This window comes from Temnothorax americanus, unplaced genomic scaffold (genome assembly GCF_048541705.1).
Source record: "Temnothorax americanus isolate GAGA-0224 unplaced genomic scaffold, ASM4854170v1 Scaffold37, whole genome shotgun sequence".
Classification (NCBI taxonomy): domain Eukaryota; kingdom Metazoa; phylum Arthropoda; class Insecta; order Hymenoptera; family Formicidae; genus Temnothorax; species Temnothorax americanus.
Genome location: NW_027509515.1, coordinates 1,544,120 through 1,567,500, shown reverse-complemented (window position 1 = coordinate 1,567,500; position 23,381 = coordinate 1,544,120). Strand labels below are relative to the sequence as shown.

The 23,381-nt window shown below is 38.9% G+C and overlaps 3 long non-coding RNA genes across 3 annotated transcripts in view; 2 read left to right on the top strand and 1 right to left on the bottom strand.

Moving 5' to 3' along the window:
• Window positions 1–1,064, top strand: part of LOC143902010 (uncharacterized) — a 3,083-nt gene extending 2,019 nt beyond the window's left edge. The window contains exon 2 of the long non-coding RNA XR_013258241.1: window positions 1–1,064. This exon is cut by the window's left edge and continues 1,034 nt beyond it. This is a non-coding gene — a long non-coding RNA (uncharacterized LOC143902010).
• A 1,318-nt stretch (window positions 1,065–2,382) lies between these two features.
• Window positions 2,383–22,274, bottom strand: LOC143902011 (uncharacterized). Its single transcript, XR_013258242.1, has 2 exons — window positions 20,690–22,274; window positions 2,383–8,859 (listed from the first exon to the last, which is right to left on the bottom strand). It is a non-coding gene; the product is annotated as an uncharacterized LOC143902011 (long non-coding RNA).
• On the top strand, window positions 10,790–11,979 carry LOC143901957 (uncharacterized). The gene is made up of 3 exons (XR_013258223.1): window positions 10,790–11,179; window positions 11,354–11,650; window positions 11,720–11,979. It is a non-coding gene; the product is annotated as an uncharacterized LOC143901957 (long non-coding RNA).
• Window positions 22,275–23,381: the final 1,107 nt, after the last annotated feature.

The window sequence follows — 23,381 nt, the reverse complement described above, 5'->3', positions numbered from 1 at the left end:
TGACAGGGCGCGGTGCGCCCACGTATTTTTGATCGCTAAGATAATTATGGTGTGCGCGAGTATTAGCGACTCGCGGCACCGATATCCCCTCGGAGCTCCGACAAGCGCCGACGGGAGCCGATCTTCGCCGAGTGCGAGAGCGCGTAATTCCGCACCGCTCCGATCGGCGCGGCGTATACGGGGAGAATGTGTGTACGCTCGCTCGCTCACTCACTTACACCGTATATGTAAGTGAAATGTAACGTATGCAAAGCGCAGGGGTGAAGTAATTTATGCGCCGTACGTAGGATCGCGTATTCTCGCGTATATGCGAGATCGTAACTGTTGGTCTCGAAGGAAGCTTGAAGAGGGGTCCTTGAGGGAGAGGCACAACGGCGGGTTTATCTCGCGACGATCTTTCGAACCACTCCGCGCAGTCCGCGCTCCTCGCGCGTGTTAGCTCTTTCGCGGATTAATAATAATAATAAATAAGCTACACGATAGCTCGGCCCCCAATCTTTGCTCGCCAGGTGCGGAGATGTGATATTGTATTATTATTGTGATATATTAAATTGCTCGTCACTCTCTGTATCCTTCAACTTCTTTGTAGCCGCGCGTTGCGTAACGACGGAGACTTGCGCGACTTATCTTCGGTTTCCGCGGAAAAGCCCGATCCGCGCGTAATTCAAACAGGCGCGATACTCCCGCGTACATAACTTCGCGTAAATCAGGTCAGGTCAGGCCTGAGTGAGTTTAACAAGAACGTTGCTGAGAGGCTTCGAATTCGTAATATGTAAGCGCCTGTAAGCCAGTTTTGAGTCACCCGATCCGCAGTAATACCTCTTTCACCCGACACTTTCCTCCTTTTCTTTGCGTCGCGTCGCGCGGCTTCGCCCGCGCGCGCGGCAACCGCGGGAAGAAGCGCAAAAATGATATCTCGATCACGCGCGGATGTGAGCTACAATCTTTTTTGTCGATGTCACCGGTCAATTTTAACTCTCAACCGCCGTGTAACCAGCGGTTCGGGTCGATAATGACACGACGGATATCGATCGAGCAGGAAGTATAAATTACGCACCTCGTCAACGTCAACGGATTTCACCGGACGGTCGTTGACCCGATAACGATGGAGTGACCGTTGTTCAATTGTTCGATCATGTTTGACAAATACTAAACAGCCTTCTTTCCTGCGCGACAGATGACCGCGCGGCCTGGGCATCCTCGCGTAACGAGCGTCCTGGTCTTATCGCCGTGCAGGGCGATAATCCTCTTACATCACCGATCCGATTTTGCACAACAAGTGTACGTATATTATAATCTGTTATGAATAAATACCGGAATGAGAAAATGTGTGTTGCGTAAACGAGATTTAGCAATCGATGAAGACCTTCATCATGGCTGACGATTAACGCATCTTGCGATAAGAACGCGATAATGCAACGCTATACGTATAATTAAGAGACATTAAAACCGAGTTCGTCGAACATAACGTAATTTGGCGTAACGCGCCGCACATAAACCTCATCATCGACAATATTATGCAATTCGTGAGAACTAACCGGTTCTTTTATGAGAAGAAGATTCGTCTCTCGATTTCTTTTTCTCGTTTTCCACGCAATTATCAATCGCGCAAGGATTAATGCATTCTTCGCGAATGTTCCATCTTGACTTGCAGCTCTTTTCTTCTTAACCGCGTCTCGCTGCGAGCGTAAAATAACGTTGCGCAATATGTTAACAAATTGGAAAATTCGCAATAACATTATTCTATAAATTTAAAGAGATGTTACAGTTCGTAATGTAAGTTCCTTAAAAAGAGTCATGTAAATGTAAAAAAACTATAAATATTAATAATAGAATATATGTTTATATATAGAATTAATATACATATAATGGATATAGATAGTATTGTATACATAATGAATTGATATAATTTACGATTATACGAATAATATACACACACGATCTCTCTTATAATATATTGACAAAAAAAAGAAATGTCAAATCAAGATGTATATACCTACTCGTATATATACGCAAGAATATGTAATCTTGAAATAAGACTATATTGCGTTAAACGAAGAAAACTTGCTTGAATGAAGTAATTTGTATAGTTCAACCAAGAAAAGTTGAAATAAAAAGTTGAAATTCCCATAAAAAGATTATATAGATTCTTGCTTATATACGAGTATATAAGTCTTGATGTGACACTTCTTTTTTTCTGTGTACAATTAAAAATATGTTTCTAACTTTTAGTTAATTAATTTCAATTTTAAGCTTCTTAAATTTTGAAATAAGGTTGAAAATATTCATATAAGAAATAAAACAGAAAAAATACATATATCTATTTATTATTGAGTTTTTACAAATATACATATATATATATATGTTTAACTTTTTCGAAGATTGTCGTCATCAAACATTTTTTTAAACATATTCATACGAAGGATACGTATATTCGTGGATATTTCGTCAATCAAATTGAATGCGTCATATCGAAGTGTAACGTATGCGTATAAACAAAGAAATTATTACGGAAAAGCACGTTGGGGAAGAAATCGGTGAAAAAAACGAGAAAGAAGTTATGCGCTCTGGTCACTTCAACCGGTAGAGACCGATTGCATAATCGCGCTGCGTATATAACTTCGCGGTGAGTTATCGAATAAACTTGTCTCCCTCTCTCTGACGAGCAGCGGCGAATATCGAATCCGAGATGGAAAAAATTTCTCAATGCAAATCTAATCGGTCCCCCGGACGAAGAAACGCGACGCTCTAGCGTCACTCGCCGATACGATTTGCCCCACCGAGTATTTATAAGTACTGGAGGCACCGTTGAACACGCGGATCGCGTGCGGAGGACGATCTTGGCAAGCATAACGTCCGGCACGATCGTGATCCGTGATCGAAAGGCTATTCGCGTCGCGGCGTCTAACACTCTGTTGTTACACATTGTACATTTAAATCCGCGTGTATGATCGAGGCGATTCGCGAGGAAGCGAGGCACGTTTGTATATAGATACTTCGAGACTGGAATGTCGATTGACGACGGCGAGAACAAGTTTATTAACAAGGGGTTTCATGACCTGTGCGCGTACTTTTTCATTTAGCACTCGTATCGAATAGTCGACGCGTTGTATTCGAAGAGGCTCCTTACGGTGCGATCCCTAAATATTGCGTAAATCGTAAAACAGCCGTATACCGAGCGTGACGAAATCCGTAGTATATACAACCGGAAAGGAAGCAACATATATTGAGTAATCGACTGCCAGCACTCGATTGCCAGACATTACGTTCTATTAAGATAAGGATAAATAACGTTGTGTTACACATCCGATACACTGAAAAAAGGTTTTAGTTATAATAACCAAGGCTTGGTGAAATAGCTTCAAATGTTAACAAATTTGGTTAACATCAACCAAATATTTTGTCACAATCACTAAATCCTTTAGTTGAAGCTATTTCACCAAGCCTTGGTTATTATAACCAAAACCTTTTTTCAGTGATATGATGTAAGTTAAATATGGCTGGTCGGTGTGTCGTTTATTTTTTTTTCCTTCTTATGAATATAGATGGTACATAAATATATCATAGACATGATAATATCTGCGTATCCTTTTTAAAGAGACGCATCTCCGAGAAAGCGCCTGTAGCGGATGTTTATACACTATAATTAATTGACGAGACGCGCACTGACCATCCGCAATATATTCATTACTTCACAATCGTCGACGCAATTTTATCGGCGGAAAATAGTTCAGTTTTGTTTATTTATAGTTCGCGGCTTATCGCGTTACCAATGTAAATTATATACCGCAGGAACTAGTATTAATCGTACGTTACCCGCGTGCATGGTAATTCTCAGAGGTTGAAAAGCTTCGATATATGTCATTTAAAAGTTTTTTATTACAAATTAAGAAATTTTTTGCGAATGCCGCTTAGCATTGAAGCGGATGCAAAATAGCCGTTACAACGCTGGCATAATTCCCGGTTTAACGTATAAATCGTTATAAATATCCGCTCCGCCAGGCCCCCTCCTTCCTCTCCGCCTCGTTACAATAAACCAAGTATACGCCCTGAGAATCTCGTGACCCGTATTAAACTTTGATCATTTTGCCGTCATTGATGCTCCCGCAAATATCTCGTACTTGCGCGCGAAGAAACTTTCACAAATTCAAGTCGTTGCAAATGTAATATAGTTAAGAGTCATGGAGAAATTAGTTTTTTTTTTGTTAATTTTTATACAATGATACGAGAGCTGAATTTTATTTCCTATACTCAGGCCAATATAAACCGCGAAAAAGACGTTGGAAAACAACGGCATTTCTTTTTATATTTCACACGTAGATATATAAAAATAAACATTTAAAACATTCGTTGCTCGTGCACTTTGCGCGGTGACTCACCTGTAAAAACTGCTCGTTGGTGAAACTAATCTTTTTTTACGAAAATATAGATACACGCCTCGCGCAATAAAAACTGGTCTTCTACGCAGGAAGGAATAATCGCGTGCTTCATTCTTTGCTGGAATCAATCGATAGCAACAGAGAGACGGTATTGCGGCAGAATTTCTGTCGGAATTAATGCACGATTTCCAGTTTCCATCTGTATCAATATATCGAATAACGTATATTAATAGCATATTGCCGCGCGATGTCTCTTTCTACTCCGATCAAGATTATCCCCAAAAAGATGAGATCACGAATTACCCTTTCTAAATACCCCGCTAAATTTCTCGGAATTTTTCCAGACGCTTTCACTCACCGATGATTACGGGATTGGATTGGCGCTACTTTTCTCGTTCTGCAAGAGCTACTCGAAAAAATATTCGTCTCGGATGATTATGTGTCATTAAATTAACATCGAATGTTACATTTTTCTCAGTAGAAATTATATCGCTTGCGCAAAAAGATCACGGTACACGCGACTTTCCGTTTACGGCATTCTAACTGGCACTCCTCCTAACTCGCATATAACGAAGACATTCGCCTCGAAATATACAGGCTGAGTCATCCAATATTTGCACTTGAAAACTCGTGCTCTACGGTTCTTTTTTTTCTCTTCTCGAAGACATAATACAGATATTAGATAACTGCACCTATATATATCGGGAAGGCTTATGAAAGTCCGTACGAATGTTACGAGGATTCTCTGTCGAGATACAATCCGCAGAGTATCGAGTTCGTAAGTAAACGTGGCCGATGAAAGGAATGGGCGATGAGATATGCTTTTGCTACAACGCCACTTGCAGGATACCGCTGTATACTTACGTACATACGTTCCATCTATATAGATTTAATCTGCATCGTCTAAATATTGTGATTCTTTATGCTGATTGATAATTCGCCTTCTCGAACATGCGACATCGTAATATTATCAGCCATTGCGATATTACGCGAATAACAAGGTCAGCGATATAACGCGCGACGCACTTATCGGTATAAACGTAACACGATTGTCAGTCGAGCGCGCCGACGTGAAAAAAAAGTCTTGTGAATTTATTTAAAAACATATAACACAGAGACGCGATGTTGTAATAAATGTTGTCACGCATACACTTGTCCTTCTCCCTTCTGAATTCGTAGAGTATCAAATTATACTCAATTTGAGTCATTTTTAATCATTTTCCTATAAGTCGTCGCTGCTGCTACTCTCAATACGTCGTTAATTTAACAATGTTAATTTAAAATTTGACGTACACATGGTAGTTAAAAATAACAAAATGTTATTTGACTCAAGATATTAGTTCAAATTTCATCTTTTAATATTTAACAGTTAATTAATAATAGTTAAACCTTTTGTCGATACTTTGTATAAATACAAAGTTTCGTGGCTGTAAGGTGCGATAGGGGAATGATTCATCGTGTGACACCAAACCGAAAATATGTCAGGACCGTTGAAGTTTCGATCTGTCTTACTCGACGTCCGCGGGAATGAGCTCATCGATACGCCGATTATTGTTCACGCGACAAACGTGTGATTTGTCACATCGCGAGTATACACGGAATGCGTGTGACTCGAAAAAGCCAACCTTCTTCTTTTCTTTTCTTTTCTTTTCTTTTCTAATTAAACGATTAACAGAGCGACTTAATTGTTACGTATATATGCACAAGTGTCTCATTATATGCTAACACGACGAGTCGCCTCGTCCGGCAGATAAACGAGGGAGACGATAAACGCCGCAAGTGCGTAAAAAAAATTTACACGCGTGCCGCGGTAGAGCGCGTTCTATTCTGGACGCGGGCAGAGGCGAAATCAATTTTGGCGGTACAAGTGGATTTACATTATTTTTATCTCCAGGCTAATCATTCGCCACGCCGGACTGAACCGGTATCCGCCGTCCGCCGCCTCTTCTTCTCGCTCCGTGTGTTACGAGAGTGGATTTTTCTGCGCGTTTACAGTCGAGGACACCCCGGCGGAAGACTGAAGGTCGCGGACTATTCGCCGGAACGTCACGCCGTGGGAGGGTGGAGGTGTGATATACATTCGCACGGGAGTACGCTCATCCCGGGAATACAAATTCGATTACGATTTCCGGAGCCCCGGGGCTGTCGTATACACAAACTACGAATGAGAGCGAGCGAGCGAAACGACCGGGACGAACGCTCGACGGATCCTTTTGCCTCAAACCAAGACGCGCTATATAAACCTTGAACTTTGAGAAATTTACGACCTCTCGATCTCTTCCACGGTAGAGTCACGTTTTATCAAAAGCGATATCACGCCGGCCACGTTCGCCCTCCGAGTCTTTAACCTTTGCCATCGCGAGTTAAATTGTTCATCAAGTTTTATCTTGGGCATATGTTTTTATCTGTGCTCTGCGTCACGAGAGACCGTGCGATGGACGCAAATTGCGCTATTATTATATTTGTTTTAGAAAGCATTCCGTCATGCGTGAATTTATCCATCTTGTCTCGTCTGATCACGTATACGCGCGTTTCTGCTCTAATCTGAGACGAAAAAGAACTCAGATAGAGAGTAGAAATAATATTTTCCGCGATAAGACGTGAAAACAGGCGCCTTCCAGTTTGAGCAAGTTAATATTGTCTTCTTCTCGCTCCTATCTTTAGATTGGTGTTGCCTAATACTGCTAAATATCGCATACTTGTAATTGATTTATTTCAATGTACACGTATACACGATTGAATATTGACCCCTCGTGTACCGATGACGAGAATTTTCGTCATTTTGGATTTTGCGTTTCTCAGTATCGCGAAAATGCATTTTCTCGTCATGAGATATTTTGTCATATTGGAAATAATAATTCGCTAAATAATTTTATCACTGAAGCAAAGTACGGATTTTTGGGTGTGCTGAACAATTTTTGAGTCCAATTTGCAAAATGTTGCCTCAGAAAAAAGATATAGCTGACACAAAAATAAAAATTCTCAAATATTCTTGTCAGTAATATTTTATTAGGTTTTACAATGAATTAATAAAATAAGATACATTTAGGAGTTTTTGGATGTGCTAAACATGATTTTCAAGTCACATTTGAAAGGCTGACGTTTACGGTTCAAACAGTTTTATAACAAAGGTTATGATAAAGGATTATGACAAAACATTTTTTTTTATTTGACTTGCAATTCGTCATCAGCACTATCAAATCAGCACTCTTCTATATAAACTTTTATTAATTTTCGAGAATCTTTTGTTTTTGGTATTTTAGGACTACTCGAGGAAAATAACGTGGTATTCAAGAGATTAGAGATAAAATTTAAACCAATAGGGGGAATTTTTGAAAAACTCCCTATCGTCATCATATACCTGAAATCATGGTAGTTGTGGGACAACATGTACCACCAAGAATTTTATGCGAGCTATTCTGATTAATATCTACCATGATAAAAAATATTAATATCAATTACATTAAGATATAAAATATGTTTGATTAATTTCACTAAAATATATCTAGGAAGTTTCAATAATTTTTCAAAATTTACCAATCTGCTTAGTAATTTTTATCACGTTGTTTGTAAAATGTTTTTTGTATATTTAAAAATTTCTTGGTTGCCAAGTTGTCCCAAGTTTGTAGTAAATTTAAGAGTAAAATATATAACAAAAAATTCTCTCCGTGTAATATCTTAAGTTAAATAACATTTTGCTATTTTTTTAACCACCATGTGTGTCACAATTTATTATTTTAAAATAAAACAGTATTATTTTAACTCTATTATTGTTTCAGTTATAGGAGCAGTGGCGACTTATAAGAGTGATTAAAAGTGATTCAAATTGAGTATAACTTTTGACGAACTTAACAATGTCGGTAATCACATAGTCGAAAAAGATGCACGTATAAAAGATTTACGTTATCCGAAAATGAGACGGTGATTCAGGATAAGAGAGAATCTGGATCAGTTTTAAGATTCATAGATTCGTAGGAATCGCTTATTCGTGTCAAAATTTCGCAACACGTGACACAGCGATAAACAATCGCGGACGCAATTCTCGACTGATCTTATCTTATCGTTTGCTTGTTCGATGAAAAATATTTGTGTTTTGGATATATACTTACAAACGTGAACAAAAACGTGAACGATGCAACCGCGGCGAGCACACGGAGACAGTTATTACATTTTATACATAATAATAAGCGTAAGTGTATGAATCTATCATATACAGCACTACATCGTGATATCTAATCACTTTACGATATTTTCTGAGGAACGTACGGACGGACAGTATAGTTGGCGTAAAATATGTCGAAGAGAAAAACACGCGAAACATTGTAGAAACATTCCCAATTTCTAATGGTCCTTCTAATTTTATGATCACGTTTCGTCGTCAACATCCTCTTTAACTTCGTATTTCTGCCGCGTCTCTCTGCCGGTAAAGCCCGCAATACTTAATCGCCGCTGTCTCGATCCTAGATAGATGATGGTTCGTCTGTGAAAGAAAAAAAAGAGAGAAGCGTGAGCGCAACGACCGACAAATAAGTGTGTGCGCCGTAAAAAGGGAAAGGAGATGGCTGCTGCGACGTGTTGTCACGGCGCAATAAAGTCAAGGTTTTCCGTGTGGCGTAACGCGCGCGCGAACACACGGTGCGATGTACCTTTGCAGGTTGATTGCACCCTGAGAACTCTCCTGGCGCGCATACACACATATACATACACATATACACATGTTACGGATTATTTTACACGCCCGATTATACGACGTTACCTTTGACCTAAAGCTCCGCACTTTTTCCTGCGCTCGCTCGAGTCGCAAGAAAACAGGAATAACTGCACAGCCGTTTTTAAATAACGGACAAAAATAATAGCCGTTCGATCTCTTCGTGTATCCTCGGAAATTAATTCTCCCGGACGCTAATAACAACGTTTCTGCGAGTCTCGAGTTTTAAAGGGGATCGTCCGCGAGACCTTTATATATATATATATATATATATATATATATATATATATATATATCTATCTTCCGGAATAATATTAAATAAAAGATATGAATTCAAGAAATTACGACAATTATTAGGTATCTTTAGAAAATTGATTAATATAATAAAAAAAATTTAATTAATCGTTATAAGAAATCATTCAGCAGTCACCAAAATATAGATGTAAAAGTATCTGCATGCCATGGGATCGATATGCGCTCTCTTGGAAACGACTATATTTCGGGACTCGCCGAGCAAAAACGGTCTCGGGGTCAATCAAGTTCATCGTCTCTTTTTCACAAATTCTTTGGTTTGGCCAGAGCGAATGGCGATGCATGATCAAAGATTACTAAATACTAAAATATGTACGTGTATTTCTTTGATGATAATATATATATATATATATATATATATATATATATATATAGTATACCTTTTATTATATAATATATAATAATTTTATCAAAACATAAATCAAGCCATATTTTCTTCATTCATGCGTTTGACGGAATAAATAAAAAACGGGAACTAAATTATCTCAATCGAGAGGCAATTTATTATCACGGTTACTTATCTTGTAAAAAGTGCGCTAACAATAAAATAAAGTTACAATCGCGTTACGATACTCTTAATCTATCAAAAACATTCTAACGCGTACGATGGCTCCGTCACTGCGGGAATGATAAGCGAGCTATACGCCGCGCGGGAACGCGTAATCCTTTCTCCTTGGAACGATTTTGCTTTCGTGAGTCATTCATTTTGCTGTCCGCTCCTCGATATACGAGGAAGACCACTCAGGGGAGGATGGGGAGGGGAGGGAGATAAAAAAAAAGAAAAAGAGTGACATTATTGTCGGTAAAGGTTTCGAAAACCGGTTTTTGCGAGCGACCAGTTACTAACGCGACAATTATCCAATAAAATTTTGTTATTTTAAAAAATTTTTTAAAACAATCCACGGTTATATACACGAGAACGCGCCGTGCGAGAGGAATAAACCTAGACGCCTCGAGAGGCGTTTATGTCATGTATATTGCGCAAATATTGATATCTGCCGAGTTCTTTGCATAAAATGCGATACGCATAATCCTCACCGATGCAAAATAGAGCGTCGCAATAGAATTTGTTAATACTCGACCGATCCGCTCTCGTGCACGCCGCACGACAATTTATATCAACGTTTGACACACGCGACTCTCTAAACGTGCATCAGTTAAACCACCTCGTGCTCGATCTTTATTAATTAATTACGTGCGTTACGCGACCGTTATTTATGGTTGATACCGCCCACTTTGCCTGTACCTATCAGCTATTGTAACTCGCCCGAATTTATTCCCGAAGTCGTTACAGCTATAGAGACCGGATAATTATTCTCGTATTATCGAGACTGACAATCGCGAGTTCCGTGAAGTTGGCACCCGACTTTAACAAAATGAATTTTAAAAAAAAGGAAATTGCATGATGTAAAAAGAAAGGTGTTTCATTCCCGAGATGCGCAGTGGTCTAAAATAATGACTGCCTTCTGACCAATCAAAAAGCCTCCCCAAATGTAAAAAGCAACATGGCTACTTCCATGATATGTAAGAGGTTAGATTGTTAGCCGCCGCATGAGCGGATTCTCGCTTAAATCCAACCGGCGAGTTTTGCTTATCTGACGTCTAGTTCCTGGTAGTTCCTGTCATACTTACGGAAGTAGTAGGAGAAAGAATAAAAAATACACAGGACTCAATGTCTCTGCTAGACAGAGAGAAGGTGGATCATTACCGTCGAATGTAAATGCATCGCATAACTTTGCTTCTTTAATTGACTAATTTAGATCTAACATTCGATAAGAAGGTATTTATCATTAAAATTAATAATAATATTTATAAATATAAATGTTTTTGTTTTATTAGTGCATGTAATGAATTATATAAAAAATTTCTTTGAAAGACATTTCATCATCATAATATTGTAACTTTGATGAGAATGTAAGCAACATATTAGCAATCTTCTTATCTGTTTGTGAAGAAGAGCTTCTATGAGGAACGGTCAGCTTATGATTGGACCAATAAGGAAAAATCGAAGTCTCTAGACAAACCATCGTACACCAGTTTACAGCGCAGTTTCTTGGGCCGGTCCAACGAATCTACTACTACGTTTACGCGAGCGTTACTTCTGTAGTAACTTATGATAATTTCTTCGCGTAAACGGGATTTTGTAGTAACTTACGATAATTTACTCCGCGTAAACGAGTGATATATCGTAAGTTACTACAGAAGTAACGCTCGCGTAAACGTAGTATACCTACGGCTACTACGATAAGAGGTTTGTCCTGGCCATCTTTAAATGTGCCAATTTATTATTAGTAAGCTACATATTATATTTTGTTTACAGAAACAATGCCATCGTGTTCCATAAAAAATTGCAAAAATCGAACATGCGACGGAGATGCAAGAGGAATAACCTTTTTTAGATTTCCGAAAGAAACTCCAATTCGTCAGCAATGGCTTAATGCTTGTCAACAAACTGAGACAAGTTTGAAAGTTAATAAGACTGAGAAAACTAAACAGAGAGATAATAGAAAATAACATACGTAAGAAAAAATAAAAAAATATATATAAACTGTCTAATAAAGAAAATGTTGATAAAAATAAAATAACGTTATAAAATATAAATGCATTTATTTATTTGTTATTATTATACTAGCATGCCCCGCCGGGCTTCGCCCCGGCCCCGGTATTTGGTGTATTTGGATATCTTTCTAGATTTTTTTTTTTTTTTTTTTTTTTTTTTAATTTTTTTTTCTTTTCAGGGCAGAGACGAATCCAACAAACCATAGATTATTAAAATCTGTCCAGCCGTTCTTGAGTTATAAATGGTGTAACTAACCCGACTTTGTTTTATATATATAAATTATACTAACTTTTTTATACACTTATTTTTTATGAATAGCACGGCTTCTAAAACTTAAAGCGGTCTACATAGTCCGATCTTATTATATTTAATATTATCATATAGGTTTATATATATATATATATATATATATATATATATTAATAAAGCATTGCAACGGCCATTGTATTAATGACAGCATTTTATAACGTAACTAATGGTTCAATGAAGAAAATTTGTTTTCGAAAAAGAAATTCTTATTTCGTCGGCTGCGTTTCGGCATCCATACAACTGATTGTAGAACCGGCCTAATCAATCTAGGTTAATAATTTTATCATTTCAAATTATATTACGTATTTTTATTTTTATGTAGTCTTTTATTACTTTAAAAATTTTTAATTTTGTTTGTATTTTTTTTACATTTACAACTTTTCTTTACATTTTTACCAATACTGCATTAGAATTTCGCGCTACATTTGGGGAGTGAATTTGATTGGCTGCTCCGTATTTGGCCGCCATTATGCGCAATGAAACACCTTTCTTTTTACATCATGGGAAATTGTAGCATTTTCTTTGTAGTTGTTTGTAGTAACAATAATTTCGTTTGTAGTTTTACCGATTTTGCAAAAACAAAGATTTTCAAAAATCACTCTTGCCTAAAATTGAGATATTTGAAATTCGCTTGCGCTATGTGTTTTAGAATCGTTTGTAGTTGTTTGTAGTAACAATAATTTCGTTTGTAGTTTTATCCATTTGGAAATAACGAAAAATTAAAAAAATCACTCTTACTCAAAATTGAGATATTTGAAATTCGCTTGCGCTATGTGTTTTAGAATCGTTTGTAGTTGTTTGTAGTAACAATAATTTCGTTTGTAGTTTTATCCATTTGGAAATAACGAAAAATTAAAAAAATCACTCTTACTCAAAATTGAGATATTTGAAATTCGTTCGCGCTATGTGTTTTAGAATCGTTTGTAGTTGTTTGTAGTAACAATAATTTCGTTTGTAGTTGAATAATATAAAAGTTACAACGTATTTGCAATATACAAATAACGTATTTATCTCAATTTTAAAGATATCTCGAACCCGTTTGCGCTATGTGTTTTAGAATCCTTTGTAGTTGTTTGTAGTAACAATAATTTTGTTTGTAGTGGAATAATTTAAAAGTTGCAATGTATTTGTAATAAACAAGTTACGTATTTTTGTCAATTTTAAAGATATCTCGAATCCGCTTGCGCCATGTGTTTTAGAATCGTTTGTAGTTGTTTGTAGTAACAATAATTTCGTTTGTAGTTTTATCCATTTGGAAATAACGAAAAATTAAAAAAATCACTCTTACTCAAAATTGAGATATTTGAAATTCGCTTGCGCTATGTGTTTTAGAATCGTTTGTAGTTGTTTGTAGTAACAATAATTTCGTTTGTAGTTTTATCCATTTGGAAATAACGAAAAATTAAAAAAATCACTCTTACTCAAAATTGAGATATTTGAAATTCGTTCGCGCTATGTGTTTTAGAATCGTTTGTAGTTGTTTGTAGTAACAATAATTTCGTTTGTAGTTGAATAATATAAAAGTTACAACGTATTTGCAATATACAAATAACGTATTTATCTCAATTTTAAAGATATCTCGAACCCGTTTGCGCTATGTGTTTTAGAATCCTTTGTAGTTGTTTGTAGTAACAATAATTTTGTTTGTAGTGGAATAATTTAAAAGTTGCAATGTATTTGTAATAAACAAGTTACGTATTTTTGTCAATTTTAAAGATATCTCGAATCCGCTTGCGCCATGTGTTTTAGAATCGTTTGTAGTTGTTTGTAGTAACAATAATTTCGTTTGTAGTTTTATCCATTTGGAAATAACGAAAAATTAAAAAAATCACTCTTACTCAAAATTGAGATATTTGAAATTCGCTTGCGCTATGTGTTTTAGAATCGTTTGTAGTTGTTTGTAGTAACAATAATTTCGTTTGTAGTTTTATCCATTTGGAAATAACGAAAAATTAAAAAAATCACTCTTACTCAAAATTGAGATATTGAAATTCGTTCGCGCTATGTGTTTTAGAATCGTTTGTAGTTGGTTTGTAGTAACAATAATTTCGTTTGTAGTTGAATAATCTAAAAGTTACAACGTATTTGGCAATATACAAATACCGTATTTATCTCAATTTTAAAGATATCTCGAACCCGCTTGCGCTATGTGTTTTAGAAATCCTTTGTAGTTTGTTTGTAGTAACAATAATTCGTTTGTAGTTTTACCGATTTTGCAAAAACAAAGATTTTCAAAAATCACTCTGCCTAAAATTGAGATATTTGAAATTCGCTTGCGCTATGTGTTTTAGAATCGGGGGTAGTTGTTTGTAGGAACAATGAGTTCGGTTGTAGTTTTATCCATTGGAAATAACGAAAATTAAAAAAATCACTCTTACTCAAAATTGAGATATTTGAATTCGCTTGCGCTATGTGTTTTAGAATCGTTTGTAGTTGTTTGTAGTAACAGTAATTTCGTTTGTAGTTTTATCCATTTGGAAATAACGAAAAATTAAAAAAATCACTCTTACTCAAAATTGAGATATTTGAAATTCGTTCGCGCTATGTGTTTTAGAATCGTTTGTAGTTGTTTGTAGTAACAATAATTTCGTTTGTAGTTGAATAATATAAAAGTTACGACGTAATTTCAATATACAAATAACGTATTTATCTCAATTTTAAAGATATCTCGAACCCGCTTGCGCTATGTGTTTTAGAATCCTTTGTAGTTGTTTGTAGTAACAATAATTTTGTTTTTCAGGTATTGAAAATCTTAAATACGCGATTTTTGTCAAAACAAAAGTATTTTCAAATTTAAAAAGATATTGAAATTCGCTGCGCATGTGTTTTAGAATCGTGTATTGTTTGTTACAATAATTTGTTTAGTTTTATCACAAATAATGAAATTAAAAAATCACTCTACAAAATGAAGCGTCGCGATGTTTGTAGAATCGTTTAAATGTTGTAGTACAATTTTCGTTGTAGTTAATAAATAAGTTAAACGTATTGATATACAAATACGTATTTTCCAATTTTAAAGATATTCAACTATAAATCTTGTATGTGTAGAAATCATTGTTGACTAATATTCAACTACGAACGATTCTAAAAACAATACGTCCTGTCAATTTCAGATATCGCTCCCATTTTAGAATCGTGTATTTTTGTATAAATTTCTTTGTTGAAATTTCCAATTACGATGTATTGAATAAACTAAAACGTACCTGCAATTTAATATATCTCGACTACGCTGCGCACGTGTTAAATCTTATATGCTGACAAAAGGATTCTAAAACACATAGCGCAAGCGGGTTCGAGATATCTTTAAAATTGAGATAAATACGTTATTTGTATATTGCAAATACGTTGTAACTTTTATATTATTCAACTACAAACGAAATTATTGTTACTACAAACAACTACAAACGATTCTAAAACACATAGCGCGAATGAATTTCAAATATCTCAATTTTGAGTAAGAGTGATTTTTTTAATTTTTCGTTATTTCCATATGGATAAAACTACTAACGAAATTATTGTTACTACAAACAACTACAAACGATTCTAAAACACATAGCGCAAGCGAATTTCAAATATCTCAATTTTGAGTAAGAGTGATTTTTTTAATTTTTCGTTATTTCCAAATGGATAAAACTACAAACAAAATTATTGTTACTACAAACAACTACAAACGATTCTAAAACACATGGCGCGAGCGAATTTCAAATATCTTAATTTTGGGTAAGAGTGATTTTAAAAAATTTTTGTTTTTGCAAAATGGATAAAACTACAAACGAGATTAATGTTACTACAAATAACTACAAACGATTCTAAAACACATGGCGCAAGCGGATTCGAGATATCTTTAAAATTGACAAAAATACGTAATTGGTTTATTACAAATACATTGCAACTTTTAAGTTATTCCACTACAAACAAAATTATTGTTACTACAAACAACTACAAAGGATTCTAAAACACATAGCGCAAGCGGGTTCGAGATATCTTTAAAATTGAGATAAATACGTTATTTGTATATTGCAAATACGTTGTAACTTTTATATTATTCAACTACAAACGAAATTATTGTTACTACAAACAACTACAAACGATTCTAAAACACATAGCGCAAGCGAATTTCAAATATCTCAATTTTGAGTAAGAGTGGTTTTTTTAATTTTTCGTTATTTCCAAATGGATAAAACTACAAACGAAATTATTGTTACTACAAACAACTACAAACGATTCTAAAACACATAGCGCAAGCGAATTTCAAATATCTCAATTTTAGGCAAGAGTGATTTTTGAAAATCTTTGTTTTTGCAAAATCGGTAAAACTACAAACGAAATTATTGTTACTACAAACAACTACAAAGAAAATGCTACAATTTCCTTTTTTTTTAAATTCATTTTGTTAAAGTCGGGTGCCAACTTCACGGAACTACAATCGCGCAGGATAAATCGCACGAGAATAAATATTATATCTTTCTCTCAGAGAATACATGTCTCGTTAAAAATTTATTTGCACGTCGACCGGCGATATTTAATCGTTTTGGACTCGTCGGAGAGGTAAAAATGTATGTTTTGTTTCGCCTTTGGCAAATATCGACTCGATCGAAGCCGAAAGTCGTTGGCGCCACTCACGAAGCGCAATTTTACGACGCGCAAAATAAAATATCGTTTGTGATGTATCTATCGAATATCTTTCGTCCTTTGCGTCGCCTCGCGATTAAATAAGTCTGCGATTCTTATTTCTTGTCGCGCGTTATTTCGATGCGTGGGATCGCGATGAGTCGTTCAATTGGAAGGTCGTCAGGTTCATAAAACTCAGAGAGGAGAGGAGAAAACGCTTGAAAGAGGAATTAAAAAAAAAACGCGAGAGAATAATAAGCGTTCTTCCGCTTGGCTTCGTCGCTAAGTTCGTAAAGAATTTTCTCAAGTTTCATATTTCGACTCGGGGAAATTGTGCGTCCAATTTAAAATTTAATCAACCCAAATGAAATTAGAACAATTTTAATAAAGGGATGATTGAATCTTGAACGTATATTTTTCTATTTAATATTCTAAAGAATCAAGAATATAATCATTTTTATTTATACAATACCCACTTATAAAAAGAAATATATTAATATATAGTTCTAAAAAAAAATCCGAATACCTGGGAGTAAATATATAATTTTAAAAAGTTTAATAAAGGAATGATTGAATCTTGAACGTATATTTTTCTTCTTAATATTCTAAAGAATCAAGAATATAATCAATTTTGCTTGTACAATACCAACTTATAAAAAGAAATATGTCGTTTTCAAAAGAAATCCGAATATCTGGAAGTAAATACATAATTTTGAAGAACCTTCAATGTACGACAAAAGTCGCTATATAGCGGTTCCTTGCAGGCAAGGATTAAATCCGTTCGCACTCGAAGCTATTAAAAACGCGATAAAGCCTCACGCGATCGCACGCGGCTGATATAGATCGATCGACAATAGAGGAACAATCACCTGATACGGCAAACATTGTTATCTGCGAGGCTAATCTTATGCCTTATCGAAGCATTCGCTATAGCTTTTTGAAAACGAACGATCTGGCTTTTCGCTCTCGTTGAACGATCCTTATCGATATTGCGCGACCGCGTGTTTGCGATTCGCGCAGATCTCTTCAGATCCGATCGACCCCTTCGAAAGATTACGATACACGTGTGTGTACGCGTACACGAGGAACGCGAGGAGCGTGATTCATCTCCGTGAATGTTATACTCGGATTGCGCGAATAATCGAGCTGCACGCGCGAGTCTGGCGAGAGACGCGAGAAGGATAAATACCGGCTTTCATGATGCGCGAGTAATTCGCTCATTAAGCAAAACTCACGTGCTTGAAAATATGTCGAAATACAGGTGAGAAGACCCGGCGGCGTGTCTGCCGGCTGGCGCGGCGCGGCGGCGGCGGCGCGGCGCGTCGATTCGGTCACCGTCATCCTATAGGCTCTCGCTTACGTAACTGTGTCGCTGATCGCAACGTGATCGTTCTCCTTTAAGCTCGTTCGCAGACACCCGTTCCGTTTCATCGTGCGCAAAACACGCAACTCCGTCCGAAATTTTTTATATTTGCCTTCGCGTTCCGTATTTTGTGACGATACTCGTCTAAAGTTGCCTCTTTGAAGAACGCGCCGCGAAAATATTTTCTTCGTGGCCACGCAAGGACGCGATAACACGCGTGGTCCGAGAATGCAAATTGTTTGGAAAAAAGTTCGCTCTAGTTTTATTTTTATCTTTTACGCAAATCCAGTCGGAAGCGAAATTACATGATTTTAAAATAAGTTTTGTTAATCAAACTCGGATCACTATTGACTAATATCTATCCACAAATGTTTTATTCAGAAAAAAACATTCCAGCTTGTCTGTAAAAATATGCAAATCTGTGCACAGTTAAATTCGTATAGTATCAAATTATACTCAACTTCAGTCATTTTTTATCATTCCTGTAGATTACTGCTGCTCCTACTCAATATGTCGTTAATTTAACTAAAACGATGTTAATTTAATTAAACCGATGAAGTTAAAATAATACCGTTTTGTGTTCAAATTTCGACACACATGGTAGTTATAAATAACAAAATTTTATTTAATTTAAGGTATTTGTTTAAATTTTATCTTTTAATATTTAACAGGGTGCCTCATCCTCGTTGACATTTCGAAAAAATGCGTCCAATTTGCGAAACCGGATCGAATTATATGGATCTTCTTTGGAAGGTGGCGTTACATTAATTTAGACGAATGAGTTGCATCTAATTGTAACTTAGTCTTATCCGCGGACTTAGTCGTCGCACTGTTTAATCGTCGTATAAGTAATAACTCGTGAGTCATAAGGACAGCGCGATAACGCCTCCCTCGTTAAAATGAATAGTATTCGACTGTTTAAACTGTCGCGCGTATGTCGCGAACTGTCACGAATGATTATTAACCGGATAAGGCCGCGTCGTAAGGGCAATTAGGGGCGCGTCGCATTTATTGCTCGAACTTTCTTGCTCGGAGGCGCAATCCTTCGCGCTTACACGCGCTTCGACACATTAATCGCGCGCGATTACGCCTTTATCACGGTAAACATTACTTACTAAAGCACATTGGAACGCGTGAACGACGCGGATAACCGCGGGATAAGCGCTAGACAAAACCTGACGTTTCGCCTTACGAAACCGCGAACGTGCGTTTCGTGATACTCGGCGAAACCGCTGCGCAGTTCGAGGCGAGACCACGCTGATTACGACGAATTAATTAACACTCTCGCGAGTGTTGTTTGCTTTTACGCGTCGCAAGTCGCAAAAAACGGTCGAAGGGAAAAATTATCTTTAGAAGAGGGACGCGTGGAACAACGAAACGAAACGAAAAAAAAAATAGAGCCGAATGGAAGGCGACCGAGACGAAGCGAAATCTTCATTCACGCGAATTCGTTCGACATGTCCGGAGGCGAAAAAAAGAAAGTCACGTGAGCGCGCGCTGGCGGAGTAGACAGGCAGGAGGCAGGTAGGTAGGTTGGTAGATCGGGTTCAGGCGATTCTGGTCCCGGTCACGTTCGAGCGACTCGTGCCACGTGCAGAAACCGGTTCGGCGCGATTATTACGGACCGTGACCATTTGCTGAGAGCGCGAGCGAGGCGTGTGAAGACGAGTAGGTCTTTCGAATTTTCGATGCGCGAGAAATCCGAGAGGGATCTCCTGGCGAGGGAGAGAGGGCGAGCGGAACGTTATCTCGAGGAAAACAGGGTCATCGGATTGATCGGCGGACCCTTTCCGAAGTGCGTACGCACTTTCGCGGTCGCGGTAGACGTGGCACGCCGAGCTTCCCGGCTGGGACGACGAAGTATCGACGGTTCTTCAATGCGTCCTCTCGCATGCGAAATTCTATTTATTTAACTCTACGTTTAGGATACAAAATACACCCCAACTCCCCCCCCCTCCTAGAAATCTAAATTCAGAGCAAAACATTTTCGTTGATCGAATTTGCTGCACAATTATTTTACAAATTAAAGAAGGATCCTTAAATTTATTTAAAACATGTATAGAATATTGCGCTATCAAGCTTTTTATTTATTTATAAATCATCAAAAGAAACAATGAAAATTGAGACACAATATTGAGTGGTAAAATACACTCTATCTCCATGCGAGTAATGTAGGATTATTTATTTATTTATTTATCAACTCTTACATAAATGCATTATAACACGAATGACTATATATGCCGTTAATCAACGCACTGATGAAACGTGACTTTGCAGATCGTTAGGAGAAATCGATCTTTATTTCTAGTAATTATTATTATTAACGTTATCACAGAGATTACAGGAGAGATACCGACAAGAAAGTCAACAATGTTTCGATCAATCGCAACATATAGAGAAGGTCGCGATAAAAACCAATTAGCAGAGAGAAATAGTATAGCACTTACCAAGCGAGGATGAATTCCTCGTGGATTGATCCCGATGCCCTATTGCTTCCAGAAAAAACTCGTCAATTATCGCCGTTCGCCCTGGCGCCGATCGTTCTCGACGGACACGACGATTACGTAATCGCAAACGTGAACGCGCGACCGGCGGATATTTTTTGCGATTCCTGCGAAGTCAGTCGCAAATAGTCAGTGCGGCGAAACGAGAGGGTTCGCCAGTCATTTCTCTTCTCTCTCTCTCTCTTTCTCTCTTTCTCTCTCTTTCCCTATCTTTCTCTCTCGACCTTGAAACGGACGCCTGAGACATCATCAGCAAGACCGGAGATTAAAACTACGACGATGCGCACTTTCGTACCCTCTCTGCCCCTCCCCCCTCTTTCTCTCTCTCTCTCTCTTCTTCTCTCTGTCGCCCTTTTTTTCACGGGACAAATTAATCGGCTGACATTTTGGCCAAGATAACGACGCGACTTGACGCAAACGTTATCTCATGTTGCAGCGGCGCGCGATATATCCAACGGCGCTTTAACGCGATAGTGCATTATTTTCGTTTTCATGTATACGCGCGCGTATACATATGCCTCATCTCGAGGGGCCCGATATCCGCTGATGCGTGGCACGGACGTGCGCGCGCGCACGCCATTGGCACCGAACGCCTGTTTACACGAGGAAGTGCGTCGTGCGCTTCGAAACGATAAACAAAGTTCGGTAAACTGGCAATATAACAGCACGCGCGCTCGTTCCGACTCCCTCCCGACTGCCCTCGTCCCGTCCCATTGTCTAACGAGTAGGGATTACGTAACGCTGACGCGATCCCCGACTCCTTGGGCGCCGCGCGAGACGGCGGGTTTTGCGAATTCGACGACGCAATTCGGGGTCACATTCGTCCCTACCTCCGGGCCCACTCTGGCACTCGTTTCTACGATAAAGCCGGGCACGTTCGATCGATCAACGACTTCTCCTTAATATTTTGGCACTTATTAATATTTCCTGAAACGGGCTCGATACGACCATCGCTAATCCTTTGTCGCGTACCGACCGACGGCGACTGTTACTGTGTGTGTGATTTATGATTTATTTTCCCTTTTAAAAATCGGTAATTTTATAGCCGCATGGATGAGTACGTGGCGGTCGCGATGTATCATTGAACTCGAAGAAACACCGGACGAATCGGCCGGACGAAGCAATTGCAGCAGGGAGCCGATTATTTACAACCGGCGGGGAGTCGCGCGTCGCTCGTTTTCTTCCGGGAGCGAAACCGGCGATCTTCAAAAGCGAAAGACGGAGATCGCCGATGTAATCGCGGCGGAAGAAGGGCGAGAGAGGAGAAGTGAGGAAAAATGAGGAAGAAAGGCGCTTGGGTTATTGAATCGCACGATAACGATTGCGTAGTAATACGCGCTGTTCGCGTACAAAATTGGCGCGATGCCGATCGTATTTTATACTAGCAACAAGTCGCCGCGGCGTTGTTCGGATCGAAACAAGCACGTATCACACGCATATACACGCGTAAATGCGCGGGAGAAAGAGAAAGAATAAGAAAGCGCGAGCGATCGGGCAGTTTCGATCTTCGATCCTCGGCTAACTTCGCGCCGATACCTGTTCGGCGCGAGTTCCGACGTTCCACGTCACCGTGGAATTAAATATACAAATTAAGGCGCTCCGCGCCTACATTCGCGTGGTATCGTCGAGAGAGTGCCTGGGGCTAATGTATGTATGTTATTCTCCACATTCACGTGCGCGTCGCTCCGCGTTTGACCATCTTCTCACCTCCCTCCCCGGAATCCCTCGTTCATTTTTATGCGCGGCGCTTTCCCCGCTTCCACTCCCCTCAATTACCCTTGCGATCTCGCCTGACTGACGCGGCTGCGCGATACGCGCCGACCGCGGCGTACGTGACCGGAGAACGGGGTGCGCGCGCATCGCAACGCCGCCGAAAACAAGCAGCGGAACGTGAGGCGACCAGCGTCGTCCGTCCGCCGTCCTTGTCCGAAATGTCCGATAATTTCGACCGCCGGTTCCTTCCTCGGCCTCGTCGCGGACGCCGAGGAACAAGGGCGAACGGCGACGGACGTCCTCCTCGCGAGGGAAGGAAAGAGAGTCGATCTCCTTCCTTTTTTTTCTCTCTCTCTTCAGGGGCTGGACGACGGCGTGCGGCGTAGAAAACTCCGCCGCTCCCGTGCTACGCGCAAAATGGCGCGCCCGAGCCGGCGAGCCGGAGCGAGCGAAGCGAAGTCAGCGGCTCTCACTCGCGCGCGACTTCACACGCCCGCCCGTTCGAGATTGTTCGAGAAGCGGCTCGCGACGCGGCTTCGAAGCGGAAATACCGCTAGCGCGAATTGCAGGACGATCGAAACTCGCGAGTCGCGAGGCAAATATATACGATGCGATCGATTAGAGTTTCCCTCTCGCTCCCCTCCCCTTCTTGACACCTGCCGCGCGAATTCTATTTGGCGTTACACGCTCCATCGGTACGCGCCCGTTAATGAGATAAGACAGAAGCGCTAATCGCGCGCGTTCTCCGTCCTTTCCTCCGTCGCCGAGACGAACGTCATTGAAGCGGCAGGAGGACAAAAAAAAAACAAGTAACGCGCATAAATAGCCACGAGCGACGTTTTACAATAGGCAAAAATGAAAAATGACGCGATCCGCGATAATAAACATGGGCGCGCGCGAAATGTCAACCGCGCTCGCGTCA